The 16,633-nt window shown below is 37.4% G+C and overlaps 1 long non-coding RNA gene across 2 annotated transcripts in view; it reads right to left on the bottom strand.

The window, feature by feature from the left end:
- Nucleotides 1-16,633, bottom strand: part of LOC138848959 (uncharacterized) — a 201,812-nt gene that overhangs the window by 120,400 nt on the left and 64,779 nt on the right. The window contains exons 1-2 of one of the 2 annotated variants that reach the window (XR_016232030.1): nucleotides 14,021-14,097; nucleotides 12,820-12,887 (exon numbers count right to left, since the gene is read on the bottom strand). The exons of the other annotated variant lie outside the window; for it this stretch is intronic. This is a non-coding gene — a long non-coding RNA (uncharacterized LOC138848959). Of the gene's footprint in view, nucleotides 1-12,819; nucleotides 12,888-14,020; nucleotides 14,098-16,633 lie in introns of those variants that run through there. 2 annotated transcript variants of the gene reach the window in all.

The following is a 16,633-nucleotide window of genomic DNA, read 5'->3' as shown; positions in this document are numbered from 1 at the left end:
TGCAGCACTGGTATCCCATATAGGCACTGATTCAGGTCCCAGCTGTTCTGCTACTGATCCAGCTCCCTGCTAATAAGCCTGGAAAAGCATCAGAAGATGGCCTACATGCTTGGGCCCCTGAACCCACATGGGAGACCCAGAAGAATCTTGTGAATCCTGGTGATAGCCACTTGGGTAGTTAACCAGCAGATGGCTTGCTATCTCTCTCTCTCTCTCTCTCTCTCTCTCTCTTCCCCCACCCCCATTCTCTGTAACTCTTGACTCTCAAATAAATACATCTTTAATGTGTTCTCCTGAATATTCATTAGGAAACAAAGGAAATGATTACCTGATTGATCTGGATCCTTTGGATTCAATATGAGGTAAACAAAAGCCAGAACTAGTTTCTTACCCAATATCCAGATACTCTATAGTGGAGACATTTTGTTTTTTCTTTTACATGAGTATAGATTTTGAATGAAGTAGTCCTTGAAAAATCCTGATTTTCCTTTCCTCGGTGTAAATGTATTTGGTAAATGACCCTACGTCACTGTGGGGAAGGGATGAGAGAATTACTGTTCTCCCTTACCATGATATCAAGGGTCCTCCCTTGTGGAATCTGACTTCTCTTTTAACTGATAGGCTCTTGTCTAAAAATTGACTCAGGTATGGAGTATAGGTAAGAGATTTCAGTTTCCACTGGTTCCACTAGGGCAACTGATATAATCTTTCTATTTACCCATTATTGATGTCTTTGGATTATACATATTACATTAATACATAACAGTATATGTAATTATTAATATATATTATATATGTTATATATTATTAATATATTATATATTAATATATAATATAATATATCCTTATTGACTGCCTAAATTCTTTTGACGCTCTTGTTCTTAGGAGACATTGCTTATTAGCTATCACTTTAATTTTCTATGGGTCAGGGCGACCTGGTTGCCATTTCAACTTTGCTGCCAATTATAGTTATCACACCCACTTTTCCTCTGACAAGTGAGCAATTCCATATGCCTCTGCTACTCTGGAATACTTTCATCCTCATTGGTACTAGGGAGCCAAGTTCCAGAACAGCATCTCCTACTATCAGCCTCTGGCAACATGACAAAGCATTTCAGTAATGTTGATGTTTCTCTCCAGCGCATTACTTATCTCTACAGATAATGAAATATTCTCCAGTCCCTACCCTGGGAAGCCAGCTGGTGGATTCTAAGTCTTTGATAATAGATTCATTCTAGCATGTTCACTTCCTTCCTTCCTCTTCGTGAGTTAGGTAGAAAGCCATCATTTGTTCTCTGATTCTAAGAGCCATTCCAGCAACATATCAGAGCTTAATCCTGGGGCCCTTGCCAGAGCACTAATTCTTGAATCACAGAGAGCGTTCCTATATCAAGAAACTGAATACAGCCATAAATTCAGGGCTCCTCTTGATTAAGGAACTTCAAAAGCTGCTTCAAGGCATGCTGACTGTGGTCCTTCTACCAATTCAAATTAGCCAGCCTTACCGCACCTTTGATAGCAAATCCCTTTTCTCTCTAGTAGAGATAGCAATTCTGAGTCAGGCCATGGTAAGAGTTAATCAGGTTTATCATCGGGCAATCAATGTTCAAGACTGGCCTGTGACACAGTGGGTTAAGCAGCTGCTTGGGATGCCTGCATCCCATGTCAGAAGCGATTGGGATTGAGTCCCACCTCCACTTCTAATCCAGTTTCCTGCTGATCCAGTTTCCTGCTAATGCAGCTTGGGAGGCAGCAGATGATGACTAAAGTGCTGGGGCTTCTCCTGCCAACCACATGGGAGGTCTAAATGTTATTTCAGGCTCCTGACTTTTGCCTGATCCAGTCCTGGCTGTTTTGGGTATTGGGGGAGTAAACCTGTGGGTAAAAGATTCCCTCCCCCTCTCCCTCTCTCCCTCCCTCCCTCTTTGTCTCTGGTTCTCTCTCCCTCTCCACCTCTCTGCATTTCAAATAAATACAGCCTAAAAAAAATAAATGTCAAAAGACATGAAATAATTTCTTTTATCTGTCTCAAAGAGTGTCCTCTTGAGGAAGGCCTATTTCTTTTTTCTTTCTTATTTTTTAAGTTTTTTAAGGATTTTATTCAGTGAAAGAAATGCATAGGAAAGTGAGGCTTTTAGTCAGGGGAGAAAGAAGTCTAGAAGCTAAGTTAGGTCCATACCAGGCAGAGAGCAGGCCAGGAGCCACGAGGAGCAAGTATATGGTTATGAGCAGCCACAGGTAGCTTAGTAGGGGTAGAAAAGCAAAGGCAGAGAGCAATTTTGGGACATTCTGCATCTTTTATGTGCTTTCAATGGAAGTGGTTACATAGCCTGATGGGCAGGTGGGCATTCAGGTGTGATCAAATAGGGGCACGAGATCACACAATGCACAAATCTAATCAATGTAATCCTATCTGTTTGCCCTCTTCACCCTCCAGAGATTCCAGACCTTAATCCTAAAGGATGTTAAAGGGCATAGAATCATCAAATCTTGTATAGCTGCTTCCTGCTTATTAGGGGCACAGGCCCTGCCTATCTTCTTTCTGGATATCTCTGCCTATCTCATCTAACAAATTTGAGAACTGGAGCAGTTTCAGTCACTGCCAATGGCTGTGTCCCTTGCATGGCTGTCATTACCCTCAGAAGTTTTTGAGTTCTAAAACATATGTTTGTCAATTAGCATATGCAAAAGTGGAACAAAACCAATTGTAAGTGGAGTGCCCCATAAGATGGAAAGAAAATATCTTACAGACTCCCAGATAGTTAGTGGTGATAAGCTACTCTAATGTAGATTACAAGACCATTTAGCTTGAGCATGGAGAATCTTTTTTTTTTTTTTTTTTTTTTTTGACAGGCAGAGTGGACAGTGAGAGAGACAGAGAGAAAGGTCTTCCTTTGCCGTTGGTTCACCCTCCAATGGCCGCCGCGCCCCACGCACTGTGGCCGGCACACCGCGCTGATCCGATGGCAGGAGCCAGGAGCCAGGTGCTGGTGCTTTTCCTGGTCTCCCATGGGGTGCAGGGCCCAAGCACCTGGGCCATCCTCCACTGCACTCCCTGGCCACAGCAGAGAGCTGGCCTGGAAGAGGGGCAACCGGGACAGAATCCGGCGCCCCAACCGGGACTAGAACCCGGTGTGCCAGCGCCGCTAGGCGGAGGATTAGCCTAGTGAGCCGCAGCGCCGGCCCGAGCATGGAGAATTATAATACAGGAACTTATTAAGGAATTCTCTTGTTAATAACAGTTCCCAGAGAGAATCAAATGAAGTAGGTACAGCATTTCTGGGAAGGCCTATTTCTTTAACAGTATTACATAAGAACTTAATTTTTGTTTTTTAAAATGACTTAAAAATCAATGCTTAAAAATATTATCTAAGCATTCTGCTTTATATTATTCAGTGACACTGAAAGCATTCTCAAAAATACTTGAAGTGAAAATGGGCCTCAATCAGATTTGTTGATTTGAATGTTAGCTTAAATTCTTAACTTAAAGTATAGACTATTTTCCAACTAATATATGCCACTTTCTACTGACCATGTCCTTACCAAGAAGAAACTAGGCTTCCTCAGAAGAAGCAGGAATCTGATAAGTTGAATAACTTACTGTTCACATTTGGCAGTTAACTATAAGAATATAAAGTTAACAATATGCTTGCCAGGAAAGTTATAAATCAAAAATGAAAAAAAAATTTTCTGGCAGTGAGGATGCAACTGGAACATTTTGCACTAAGGCAAGTAGTTAATCATCCAGCTGTGTTCTTGGTTATTAACTCATAGAATGGAAGAGGAAACAAATGACCAATCTTTTCCTGTAATTGTGGTTTTAGTGTGCTGGGCTAACAGAATGCTGCTGGTAACATTAAGAGAGAAATTATGGTAAGGGGAAAGTGATTTATTTAAGGGATAAACGGACTAGTTTCTACTGGTCTGAAACACAACACTCTGCATTCTTTCTCAATAGTCTGAATTTGAAATCTATGCATAGGAGAGATCTTCAAAAAGTTCATATTATGATCAAACTGGTGCACAAATTGTAAAACTGTAAAATAAGCTTATATTTTAATTTAATTTCCTGGACTTTTAAAAGGCACCTTGCAGAACTACTATGATTCTCTAAAGATAACATAAGTGAAAATTGTGAGTTATGAATGATGGCAATTCATAGTTTTATAAAATGGTGTAAGTCTTGTAGTCCTAAAAGCATTGTCTTCTTATTTGCCTATATTCTTTATCTCCTAGGCTGTGTAAGAAAACAAATATCCTACAAATATGATCTAGTATGTAGTATATTCTTACCCTATCATGATGTTTATAAAGGTTTGTGCACATATTTCTTTTTATTACAGAAATAATATATTATAGGTATGAAAATAAATTCTGTAAATATTATACTTTCCTAGGAAAATATTTTTCCTGATCTGTGAGATGATATTATTATGTAAATTTTATGAATACTTAAACAAATTTATTTTTGTTTTTTAAAACATTTATTTATTTTTTTATTATATTATTTGTTAGAGAGAAAGAGTTATCTCCCATCTGCTGGTTCACTCACCCAAATGCCTGCAATAGTTGCAGCTGGCCTAAATTGAAGCTAGGGCCCAGGAAGTTAACCCAAGTCTTCCATGTGGAGGATAGAAACGTAACTACTTGAGCCATCATCTGCTGCCTCCCAGAGTGAACATCAGCAGGAATGCTGGAATCAGGAAAAGAGCTGGGACCGAAACAGAGGAACTCTCATACAGGATGCAGGACTTCCAAATGGAGTCTAACAGCTGCTCCAAACGCCTACCTCTAACATTTCTTAAAATGGATCCAAGACTGCTTATATATTGTGACTTCAAATTTTGAATCTAGCTTAAATTTTTTTATTTTATTATGAATTAATCAAATAACGAATTAGCCACCAAAAAATCGGGATACACAACATAGCTTCCTTTTTTGGTAACAATTTAAGCTCCATTTTGAACCTCTACTTAATTGAGAAGCAGAAAATCTAATCTACTCCATCTGCAGTGTACTCAATGGACTAGGTTTTCCTTCTCTGCCTGTCTTCCTTTAAAAATTGAAGGTAATTTTTAATTCACTCATCTTGAAATATCTATGCTTTCTGTATCCCACAGGTCCCCCAAACTTGCAGGAAATCATGTCTCTTCTCTTATGCCACTGCTTATGTGAAGTCTGGTGGATCTCTCCTTCCCAAAATGATAGAAGGCAGCCAAGAACAACCTTTCCATGCTCAACCTTACTAGAGACTCTTACCACCTGGAGTGGGAACTCTGTGGAGTCCTCTCCATTCTTTTGGTCTTCCTTTCCCCTATCTCTCAGCCTGGAGGTTTTTAAATATTTCTTCTTAAATGTGAAAGCTATTTTCTTCCTTCATCATCTCTCACTTACTTAAAACATATATATATATATATATACACACATATATATATACACATATATGCACACACACATATATTTCAAAGATTTATTTATTTGAAAGGCAGAGTTACAGAGAGAGAAGGGAGAGACAAAATTGAACACCATTGGCCCAACTAACAAAAAAAAATGAGAGAGAAGACCAAAATCTACAAAATTAGAGATGAAAAATAGACACCATAGAAATAAAAACAATCATCAGAAAGTTCTACAAAGAGCTGTATGACAACAAACAGGGAAGCCTAGAAGAAATGAATAGATTCCTGGACCCTTACAACCTATATAAACTGAGCCATGAAGACACAGAAAAACTAAACAAACCCATTACCAAGATGGAAATTGAATTGGTAGTAAAGGCCCTCCCAACAAAGAAAAGCCCAGGACCAGTGGCTTCCCACTGAATTGTGCCAGACTTTTAAAGAAGAACTAACTCTAATTCTTCTCAAGTAATTTAAAACAATTAAAAGGGAGGGAATCCTCCTAAATACTTTCTATAAAGCCAGCATCACCTTAATCCCTAAACCAGGAAAAGATGCAAGAGAGAAAGAGAACCACAGACCCATTTGCCTGATGAACATAGACACAAAAATCCTAAACAAAATTCTTGGCAATCGAATCCAACAACACATCAGAAACGTCATTCACCCAGACCAAGTGGGATTTATCCCTGGTATGCAGTGATGGTTCAATATTCATAAATCAATGTGATACATCACATCAAAAAACTTAAGAACAAAAACCATATGATTCTCTGAATAGATGCAGAGAAAACATTTGATAAAATACAATGCCGTTTTAAGATTGAAGACGGCGAACTCAAAAGGCTTCCATAGCCTTGGCAACTCATGACTAGAGCCTAGGGAGATTACTGACGCCATAAACAAGAGTGTCAAATTGTTAAGTCAACAACAGGAGTCACTGTGTACTTACTTCTCATGTGGTATCTGTCCTTAGTGTGTTGTCCAATGTGAAGTAATGCTATAACTAGTACTGAAACAGTATTTTACACTTTGTGTTTCTGTGTGGGTGCAAACTGACGAAATCTTTACTTAATATATACTAAATCGATCTTCTGTATATAAAGATAATTGAAAATGAATCTTGATGTGAATGTAATGGGAGAGGGAGCGGGAGATGGAAGGGGTGTGAGTGGGAGGGAAATTATGGGGGGGGAGCCATTGTATACCATTAACTGTACTTTGGAAATTTATATTTACTAAAAAAAATACAATACCGTTTTATGATGAAAACTAAAAGCAAACTGGGTTTAGAAGGAACATTCCTCAACACAATCAAGGCAATTTACGGCAAAACCATAGCCACCGTCCTATTGAATGGGGAAAGTTGGAAGCATTCCCACTGAAATCCGGAACCATACAAGGATGCCCACTCTCAAAATTGCTGTTCAATATAGTCCTGGAAGTTCTAGCCAGAGCAATAAGACAAGAAAAAGAAATCAAAGGAATTCAAATCAGGAAAGAGGAAGTCAAACTATCCCTATTTACAGATGGCATGATTCTATATATAGGGGATCCAAAAGACTCCACCAAGAGACTATTGGAACTCACAGAAGAGTTTGGTAAGGTAGCAGGATATAAAATCAACACACACAAATCAACAGCCCTTGTATACACAGAAAATGCCATAGCTGAGAAAGAATTTTTAAGATCAATCCCATTCAGAATAGCTACAAAAAAAAAATCAAATACCTTGGAATAAATTTAACCAAGGATGTCAAGGATCTCTAAGATGAGAATTACAAAACATTAAAGAAAGAAATAGAAGAAGATACTAAAAAATGGAAATAACTTCCATGTTCATGGAGTAGAAGAATGAGTATCATTGAAATGTCTATTCTTCAGGAAGCAATGTACAGATTCAATGCAATATCAATCAAAATACCAAAGACGTTCTTCTCATAGACAAAATGATGCTGAAATTCATTTGGAAACACAGGAGACTTTGAATAGTTAAAGCAATCTTATACAACAAAAACAAAGCCAGAAGCATCACAACACCAAATTTCAAGACATACTACAAGGCAGCTATAATCAAAACAGCCTGGTAATGGTACAAAAACAGATAGATATACCATGGAACAGAACAGAAACGACCATAGAACAGAGCAGAAACCCCAATAATCAATCCAAGTATCTACAATCACCTTATATCTGACCACGGAGCCAAAACCAATCCCTGGAACAAGGGCAGTCTATTAAACGAATGGTGCTGGGAAAACTGAATTTCCACATGCAGAAGTATGAAGCAAGACCCATACAAATATCATATGTTCTCCCTGATCTGTGACAACTAACAGCACCTAAAAGGAAACCTGAAGAAGTGAAACTGACACTATGAGAAGCAGTGACTTGATCAGCCCTTGTCCTGACTATCCAGGAATAGCTTACTCTTTTATTATTTTTAGTATTTTCTTTTTCTACTTAATACCATTGGTTGAACTTTTTACTTAATACAGAATTATTCTCAGGTGTTTAAAGCCAATTGAAAATTGATCCATGGTAAAAATAAGAGTGGGAGGGTCGGCGCTGTGGCACAGTGGGCTAAAGCCCCAGCCTGCAGAGCTGGCATCCCATATAGGCACCGGTTCGTGTCCCGGCTGCTCCTCTTCCAATCTCTCTGCTATGGCCTGGGAAAGTAGTACAGGATGGCCCAAGCCCTTGGACCCATGCACCCATGTGCGGGACCTGGAGGAAGCTCCTGGCCCCTGGCTTCAGATCAGCTCAGCTCTGGCCATTGTTTTCATTTGGGGAGTGAACCAGCAGAATGGAAGACCTCTCTCTCTCTCTGACTCTACCTCTCTCTGTAACTCTGTCTTTCAATTAAATAAAATAATTATTTAAGAGTGAGAATAAGAGAGGAAGAAGATATACAGTTCGGCATTTAAGTTCCCTTGGATAACCCCTTAAGGTAAAGCTAAAAATTTGCCATGGGACTCCAAATCCCATTAAGTTGGCAGGTACTAATGTCATCTTACAAGTGAAAGTGATTAGTTTAAGCTCATAACTGATCATAAAGATAGGAATTAAGTGTCAAAGGGATCACATAAATAAGACCAAATGTCTGCTAGTAATAATTGATAGAATTAAAATGATGAGAACAACCCACCATGGGAGCCAGGACATACAGCAGACTCATAGAATGACAAATGCCCTAAACAGTACTCTGGACTCAGATTCAGCTCTTAAAGCATCTAGATCTGGCTAAATATCCCATGAGAGCATTTCAGACATGGAAAGCCAAGACAAGGTGGCAAAAATGACCTAAATGAAAGATCTCTGTGAGATCCTTGTAGAAAGAAGGGGTCATCAAAGAAGGTACCCTTCTCTGAATGGAGGAGAGAACTTCTACTTTGATTATGGCCTTATCTAAAGAATGTTAGAGTTTGTGAACTCAAGAGGTTTCCATAGCCTTGGCAGCTCATGACAAGAGCCTTGGTGATCACTGACGTCATAAATAAGAGTGTCAATTGTTAAATCAACAACAGGAGTCACTGTGCACTTGCTCCCCATGTAGGACCTCTGTCCTTAAGGTGTTGTACTATGGAAATTAACAGTAAAACTAGTCTTCAAACAGTACTTTATACTTTGAATGTGTGTGGGTACAAACTGTTAAAAGCTTTACTTAGAATAGAGTTGATCTCCTGTATATAAAGATAATTAAAAATGAATATTAATGGTTTGGGGGTGTGAGGGCAGCTATGGGGGGAAGAACTGCTATAATCCAAAAGTTGTAATTACAATATTTATATTTATTAAATTAAAGTTTTCTATAAAAAATTAAAAAAAGAAAAAACCATATAATTACCTCAACAGATGCATAGAAGCATTTGATAAAATACAATACATTTCAAGACATTTTCATGATGAAAACTCTAAGTAAACTAGGTATAGAAGAAACATTCCTCAATGCAATCAGAGTAATTCATGACAAACACACAGCCAGCATTCTATTGAATGGGATAAAAGTTGGAAACATTCCCACTGAGATCCAGAACCAGACAATGATGCCCACTCTCAAAATTGCTATTCAATGTAGTCCTGGAAGTTCTAGCCAGAGCAATAAGACAAGAAAAAGAAATCGAAGGGATTCAAAAGGGAGAGAGGAAGTCAAACTATCCCTATTTGCAGATGACATGATTCTATATAGAGTGAATCCATAAGACTCCACCAAGAGACTACTAGAACTCACAGAAGAGTTTGGTAAGGTAGCAGGATATAACATCAACAGCCTTTGTGTACACAGACAATGCCACAGCTGATAAAGAATTTTGAAGATCAATCCCTTTCACAATAGCTACAAAAAAAAATCAAATACCTTGGAATAAATTTAACCAAGGTTGTCAAAGATCTGTATGATGAGAATTACAAAACATTAAAGAAAAGAAATACAAGATACCAAAAATGAAAGAAAAAAAAACTTCCATGTTCATGGATTGAAAGAATCAATATCATCAAAATGTCCATTATTCCCAAAGTAATTTACAGATTCAATGCAATATCAATCAAAATACCAAAGACATTCTTCTGAGATCAAGAAAAAATGATGCTTGAACGCATATGGAAACACAGAAGACCGCAAATACTTAAATCAAACTTATACAACAAAAACAAAGCCAGAGGCTTCACAATACCAAATTTCAAGCCTGGTAATGGTGCAAAACACATGGATAGACCAATGGAACAGAATAGAAACACCATAAATCAATCCAAGCATCTACAACCAACTTACATTTGACTAAAGTGCTAAAACCAACCCCTGGAGCAATGACAGTCTCTTCAACAAATGGTGCTGGGAAAACTGGATTTCCACATTCAGGAATATGAAGCAGGACCCCTGCCTTACACCTCACATGAAAATCCATTCAAAATGGATTAAATACCTAAAGCTACGATCTGATACCATCAAATTACTAGAGACCACTGGGTAAACCCTGCAAGACATTGGCACAGGCAAAGAGTTCTTAGAAAAGACCACACAGGCACAGGGAAACAAAGCCTAAATCAACAAATGAGATTGCATCAAATTGAGAAGCTTCTTTGCTACAAAAGAAACAGTCAGGAAAGTGAAGAGGTAACTGACAGAATGCAACTGATAAAGGATTAACAACTAGAAGATATAAAGAGATCAAGAAACTCCACAACAACAAAACCAACAACCCAGTTAAGACATGGGCAAAGGACTTAAATAGACATTTTTCCAAAACAGGAAATCCAAATGGCCAACAGACACATGAGAAAATGCTCAGGATCAGTAGCCATCAGGAAAATACAAATCAAAACCACAATGAGATTTCACCTTACCTCAGTTAGAATGGCTTTAATACAGAAATCAACAAACAAGAAATGCTGGTAAGGATGTGGGGAAGAAGGTACCTTAATCCACTGTTGTTGGGAATGCAAACTGGTAAAACTACTATGGAAATCAGTTTTGAGATTCCTCAGAAATCTGAATGTAGACCTACCATTTGATCCAGCCATCCCACTCTTGGGAATTTACCCAAGGGAAATGAAATCAGCAAATAAAACAGTTATCTGCACCCCCATGTTTATTGCAGTTTAATTTAAAATAGCTAAAACATGGAATCAAACTATATGCCCATCAACTGAAAACTGGATCAAGAAATTATGGGGTATGTACTCTATGGAATACTGCACAGTGGTAAAAAATGAAATCCATTCATTCGCAACAAAATAGATGGATCTGGAAAACATCATACTTAGTGAAATAAGCCATTCCCAGAGGGACAAATATCATATGTTCTCCCTGTTCTGTGATAACTAATAGAGCACCTATAAGGAAATCTGTAGAAGTGAAACTGACACTTTGAGAAGCAATGACTTGAACAGCCCCTGTCTTGACTGTCAGGAACAGCCTTTTTTTTTTTTTTTTTTTTCTTAATGGAGAATGGGACTGGGAATGGGAGAGAGAGGAGGAAGTGGGGTCAGAGTAGGGGGTTGGAGGGCAGGTATTATGGGAAGAATCACTGTATTCCTTAAGTTGTACTTATGAATTTTGTACTAATTAAATAAATGATTTCTTTGGAAAAAAATAAATGATTGACTATTGGCCTAAAATAAAAAACAGCTCTTAGGTCTAAAGTGAGATTTCAGGAAGACTGCCAAACACAAGATCAACTTTATCCCCATTATGAGATCTCCCATGTCATAGGTGGCACCTGAATCTGACAACGAGGAATGAAATTGATCTGTTTGGTTTGAGTTTGGTAGATATATTTGTAGTTAGCACTTATTATTTCATTGAGTGAAGTGATTTTTGGAAACCTTCTATCACCTACTGTATTTAGCCACCTGTCATTGTGACACAAAGGCATAGGAAAACTGTCCTACTCCTTCAAGCAGGAAATTTTTGAATAGAGGGGAAAACAAGGCCTCAAATATACAAAACCAGAAATTAATCTAAGGAATATTTTTCCAATGATAATACATATAAAATACCAAGCAAGGGATCCAGCATTATCAACACCTGGTCAAAACAGAAATACTCTGTCAGGAATAGACGTGATGATGAAACTAATAGAATTAGTAAATTATAATACATTTTCCCTTTTTCTAATTTTGTGTAATTATAGAATTTCCCAGAATTTCAGGATTGTGGGCCAGAAACTTAGAGCTACAGCACTACGAGTATATCCTTGTGTGATTCTACATGTTCTCTACCATCCAACTATCAATAACAAAGGATTTGGATTAAACATACAGGAGAAAGACTGAGTTTCTTCTCTATCCTCCCTGCACGTAGAACATATTTCTTAATTGTCTGAACTTGAAGAGATGTATAAAAAGTATGTAGCAACTTCTAATCTCAGGTCTGACATTAAAAGGGCTGAAAACATCACTTTATCCTTTAAACAAACAAACGAACAAAAAAGGCTATGAAGTGAACACTGCTGACTTTCTGTGGGCCCCTCAGAGAACTGAGATCACAATGCTAACTGCCCTCCCACCCTCCCCACCCCACCCCCCTCACCCCCCCACCCCCCACTCCCCCCCCCACCCTTCCCACCCCCCACCAAGGGTGAAGACAGTAGATAAAGGAGAAACACAGCTGAGATTAATAATTTACCTGGGGCAGAAAACGCTTGAATCAAAAACTGGCAGGTACATTTACATGGTAATTTCAATGAATTTCTGGAGGCTGAGTGTGGACTACCTTGACAGAAACTGCTGGAGTGGCAGTTTTATGGGGTCCCACACTTTCACAAGATTTACCTCCAGGAAGGCCACCAGGTCTCACGCTGAAAAGCCAAGAAAAATTACCTCATGTCTTTGGCAGGGAAAGGGGAAAAGTAATGGTTTTGAGATATGCTTATTGCATTCACCATAACAAAGGCCTACTCTCTGGTGAAAAAGACTTTACCAGAGCCTGACAGGCAGAAGGGGAATTTCCAAACTCCAGTTTCAAGTAGTCATAATGCCTCAGTGAAGCTGCGGGGGAGAATGAGAAGAAAAATAAGTGAAAAGCTTTGAAAGATGGAAGGTCACAGGCCGGGCACACATGCCCACTACAAAACTTCAATTTAATCATAAGAGCATAGAACACTTTTTACCCCCCACTCCTTACCACTTTAGCTGCACCTCTGCAATGTAGTAATAGTAGACTGAAGCTGAAAGAGTTGTAAGACTATGATTCTATTTAAAACTTATTACAAAAACCAAAGACAACAGAATAAACTAAAACACAAAAACCAGAAGAATTTGAGACCCCCAGCACAAAGCAAATATCAGAACCAAAATCAGACATGTAACAGATTTTGGTATTATATGATAGAGAATGTAAAATAACTATGATCTTTAATATTAAAGGCCCTCATGAAAAAAGTAGACAACATACAAGAACGAATGGATTGAGTATATTTCATTTGCAAGAATTGGACAAATTCATTATCATTTAGATGTCAATTCTTGACCTATGGATTCAACATAACATCAATCAAAATATCTGTAATCTGTTTTTTAGAAAATGATAAACTGATTCTAAGGTTATATGGAAAGACATAATTAGACCCATAATAGCCAATATAAAACATAGTTGGAGAATTGACACAACCTGACTTCCAGATTGCCTATAAAGTTACAGTAATAAAGATAGCTTAGTACTGGTGAAACAATTTACACATGCTTCAGTGAAATGGAGCAATATCACAGAAGCAGACCTACAGCCCTGCAGGCAACTAAATTCTTAACAAAGTAACAAGTAATTCACTGGAGAAATAACAGTTTTTCTAAGAAATGGTACTGGAACAATTGGACTTGTGTTGCAAAAAGTGAGAGAGAGAGAGAGAGAGTATACAAAGATCATACATTTTTTACAAAATGAATGAAAACTATAAAACTCATAGAAGATAACCGGAGTAAATCCTGGATTTATTAATGCACTTTTAGATACAATACCTGAAGCACAATCTATGAAAGAAGATTGATAATATAGGCTACTTTAAAACTGAAAACTTCTTTATGCAGTAAAAATGTCAGTAGTTTCCAGGAGATCTGCAAAAGGGCAGAGTTAAGTAGGTGAAGAACACAATTCAGACAGGTGAAACTATTCAGTATATACTTACTGAAGAATATACACTATGAACTTGTCAAAATCAGTACAACTTCACAGCAGCAAGAGTGAAACTTGATGCATGCAAACTCTGTAAGAAAAAACAAAACTGAAACAGAGGTCAGAAAATTCCAGGAAGGAAAGCTGACCCTTAAAATAGAATCTAAGTGTAGCACAAATGTATGAAAGAATCTCAGTGAACAATGTGGGGAGAAAAGGTGCTGACCCATACATCTTTGGAAATGAGTAAACAGTATTTTTCTACTTACTTGTTGAATTATTTATTTAGTAGAGGATCAAACTTGTGATTATAAAGTAAATTGAAAGTATATCATTGCAAAAATTAATAAGAAATGAGAAAGAAAGAGGGAGGGTGGGGATGAGAGAAGGAGGGAGGGTGGAGTGGGAAGTATCATTATGTTATTAAAACTATATACATGATACTCTTAAACCTGTATATATGAAATGCATACAATTTGTTCCCTTTATATAAATAAAAAAATTATTGAAAAGAATTACCACAAAAAAAACTGAAAAACTAAAGGCAATAGGAACAGTATTTGAGCACCATGCTCTTAAAGTTGTTTCCCACAGAAGTGAAGGTTAACAGTTCTGACACTGCATATATGTTTATGGAATTGAATATAAGAAGTGAATGGTGATGGCAGGAGCCAGGTTTCCTGCTATTAGAGTGGGAATTTGCAGTTAAACAAAAGCAGGCATGTGGTACTAGATTCAAGTTAGAGATATCATAATTAATTTGTTAAGCTTAATATACATGCAGATGTTTGGGTATGTAGAGAAGTAATTGTAGTTGTGTGTACTTACATGTGTTAGTATGCACAAATATATTTCTGTGCTCTGTCATATGAGAACTTAAAGTTGTGATACCCCAGCAGCCACAAGCACACTGGCACCCAGGTCTTTGTTTCTAACAGCATTTCCAGTTAAAGAAACCAGAGATCCTTGGAGTAAAAAGACTGACTCAAAGTCTAAGGCAGAAGCCATAAAAGGTAAGCATGGAGTATGCATAATGCCAGTACTTGAAAAAAGTCGAGGGTATGTCAAAGGGCTTGAGGAGCTTTAAAAAAAAAAAAAAAAAAAGCCTCCAGTATCAAAACTGAAATAATTTGTGCAAGGAGCTACATAAAGAAGTATCAGATTATAATCTGAATAATAATAATAAATATCCATGAGTCCATTCTGTTATAAATGAACAACTAAATAAATGAATGAACCAGGAGAAAGCTTCTTGCAGAATATACAGATAGCTTTTATAAATACTCTTCAAGAGAAGCATCAATTCCCATTCCTTAAGTGTGGCCTGCAAGTACTGACTTCCTTCCAAAGATTGGAGCATGGGAAGGGGCTGGAGGACAGGAATGACTTTACAATGGGGAAACATGATACATTATTTCTTTGATAACATGTGATAAAAAAGGTGCTCTGATTCCCACCCCCAACAAAAGCCAGTCATGAGAAAAATGCTAGACAGGTTTTTAACAAAGAGGCATCATACAAAACATTTGTCTAACAATCCCCAAAAATATCAAGGTCATCCAAAACAAAAAGAATCTGAGAAATCTGAATAAATTACGAACTGTAGTTAATAACAATGTATCAATATCAGTTTATTAAGTATAACAAATGTTCCACACTAATGTAATGACAGGCAGAAAATGAGAAACTGTCAGCATCATCTTTGCAATTTTTCTGTAAATCTAAAACTATTTTTAAAAAATGAAAAATGAAGCTTTGTTTTAAGTATATAGCCAAAGGGTACAGAAAAATATAAAAGTATGTCAGGTAGTGTATGTAAACTACTTTTTTCAAAATTGTGTTATGCTTTTGATAATTTTAGCTTCTTAAACATCTAATGTGATATGACTTCCTTTCTCATTCTAAATGAATATTCATTCTTCTACTTAATCCTATGTAGGTATTTTATATTCTTCCTGTGTACAAAGACATTCAAAATTATATAAACCCAGGAACCACTTTGGCTTTAAGTCACAGTTTTTGGGAAAATTCTTTGCCGTTACTTTCCGCCCATTGAGTACTCCCCACCCGTCCCTATTTTTGCATGTTAAAACTTTCTCTAGCTTCCAGGTAAGTCTATAGATAACAGACAGTATATCCAAGAAACAATGGACCCAGATTTGTAGAACCTGCATTTTAATCCTAGTTCAACACTTTTCCAGGAGTAACATCAACTTGAAGAAGTTAAATAACTTCTGCCTATGAGGAATCTCCGTTCTGCCACTTGTCAGCTACATTGTCTTGGCTACTTATTTAATATCTTAATGCCTTCATTTTTTCTCATCTGTAAAATAGGGACAATAAAACTATGCAAGGATAGGGTTATCTTAGAACTGGACTGGGACTGCTTTATGTTTATTTTCAGGGATGCCTTGAAGTCTGGTACTGACCCTTAGTCAAGATAAGAATGAGATGCAACAGCTAATGAATTATAACGTGCCATTTAAGGCTTAAAGCCCTCCTGGAGTCACTCAATATTAGCTCCTTTAAATTGTTTGGTGATTATGGGTTGATGGTTTGCATTGATTTAATCTGTTAGACAGCCTGACTATAACTAAGTGACCAGTAAAGGATAAAAAGAGCATCC

This window comes from Oryctolagus cuniculus, chromosome 3 (genome assembly GCF_051225735.1).
Source record: "Oryctolagus cuniculus isolate XC-2025 breed Fujian yellow rabbit chromosome 3, ASM5122573v1, whole genome shotgun sequence".
Classification (NCBI taxonomy): Eukaryota; Metazoa; Chordata; class Mammalia; order Lagomorpha; family Leporidae; genus Oryctolagus; species Oryctolagus cuniculus.
Note: the sequence above shows the minus strand (reverse complement) of the source record. Positions and strands in the feature narration are given on the sequence as shown.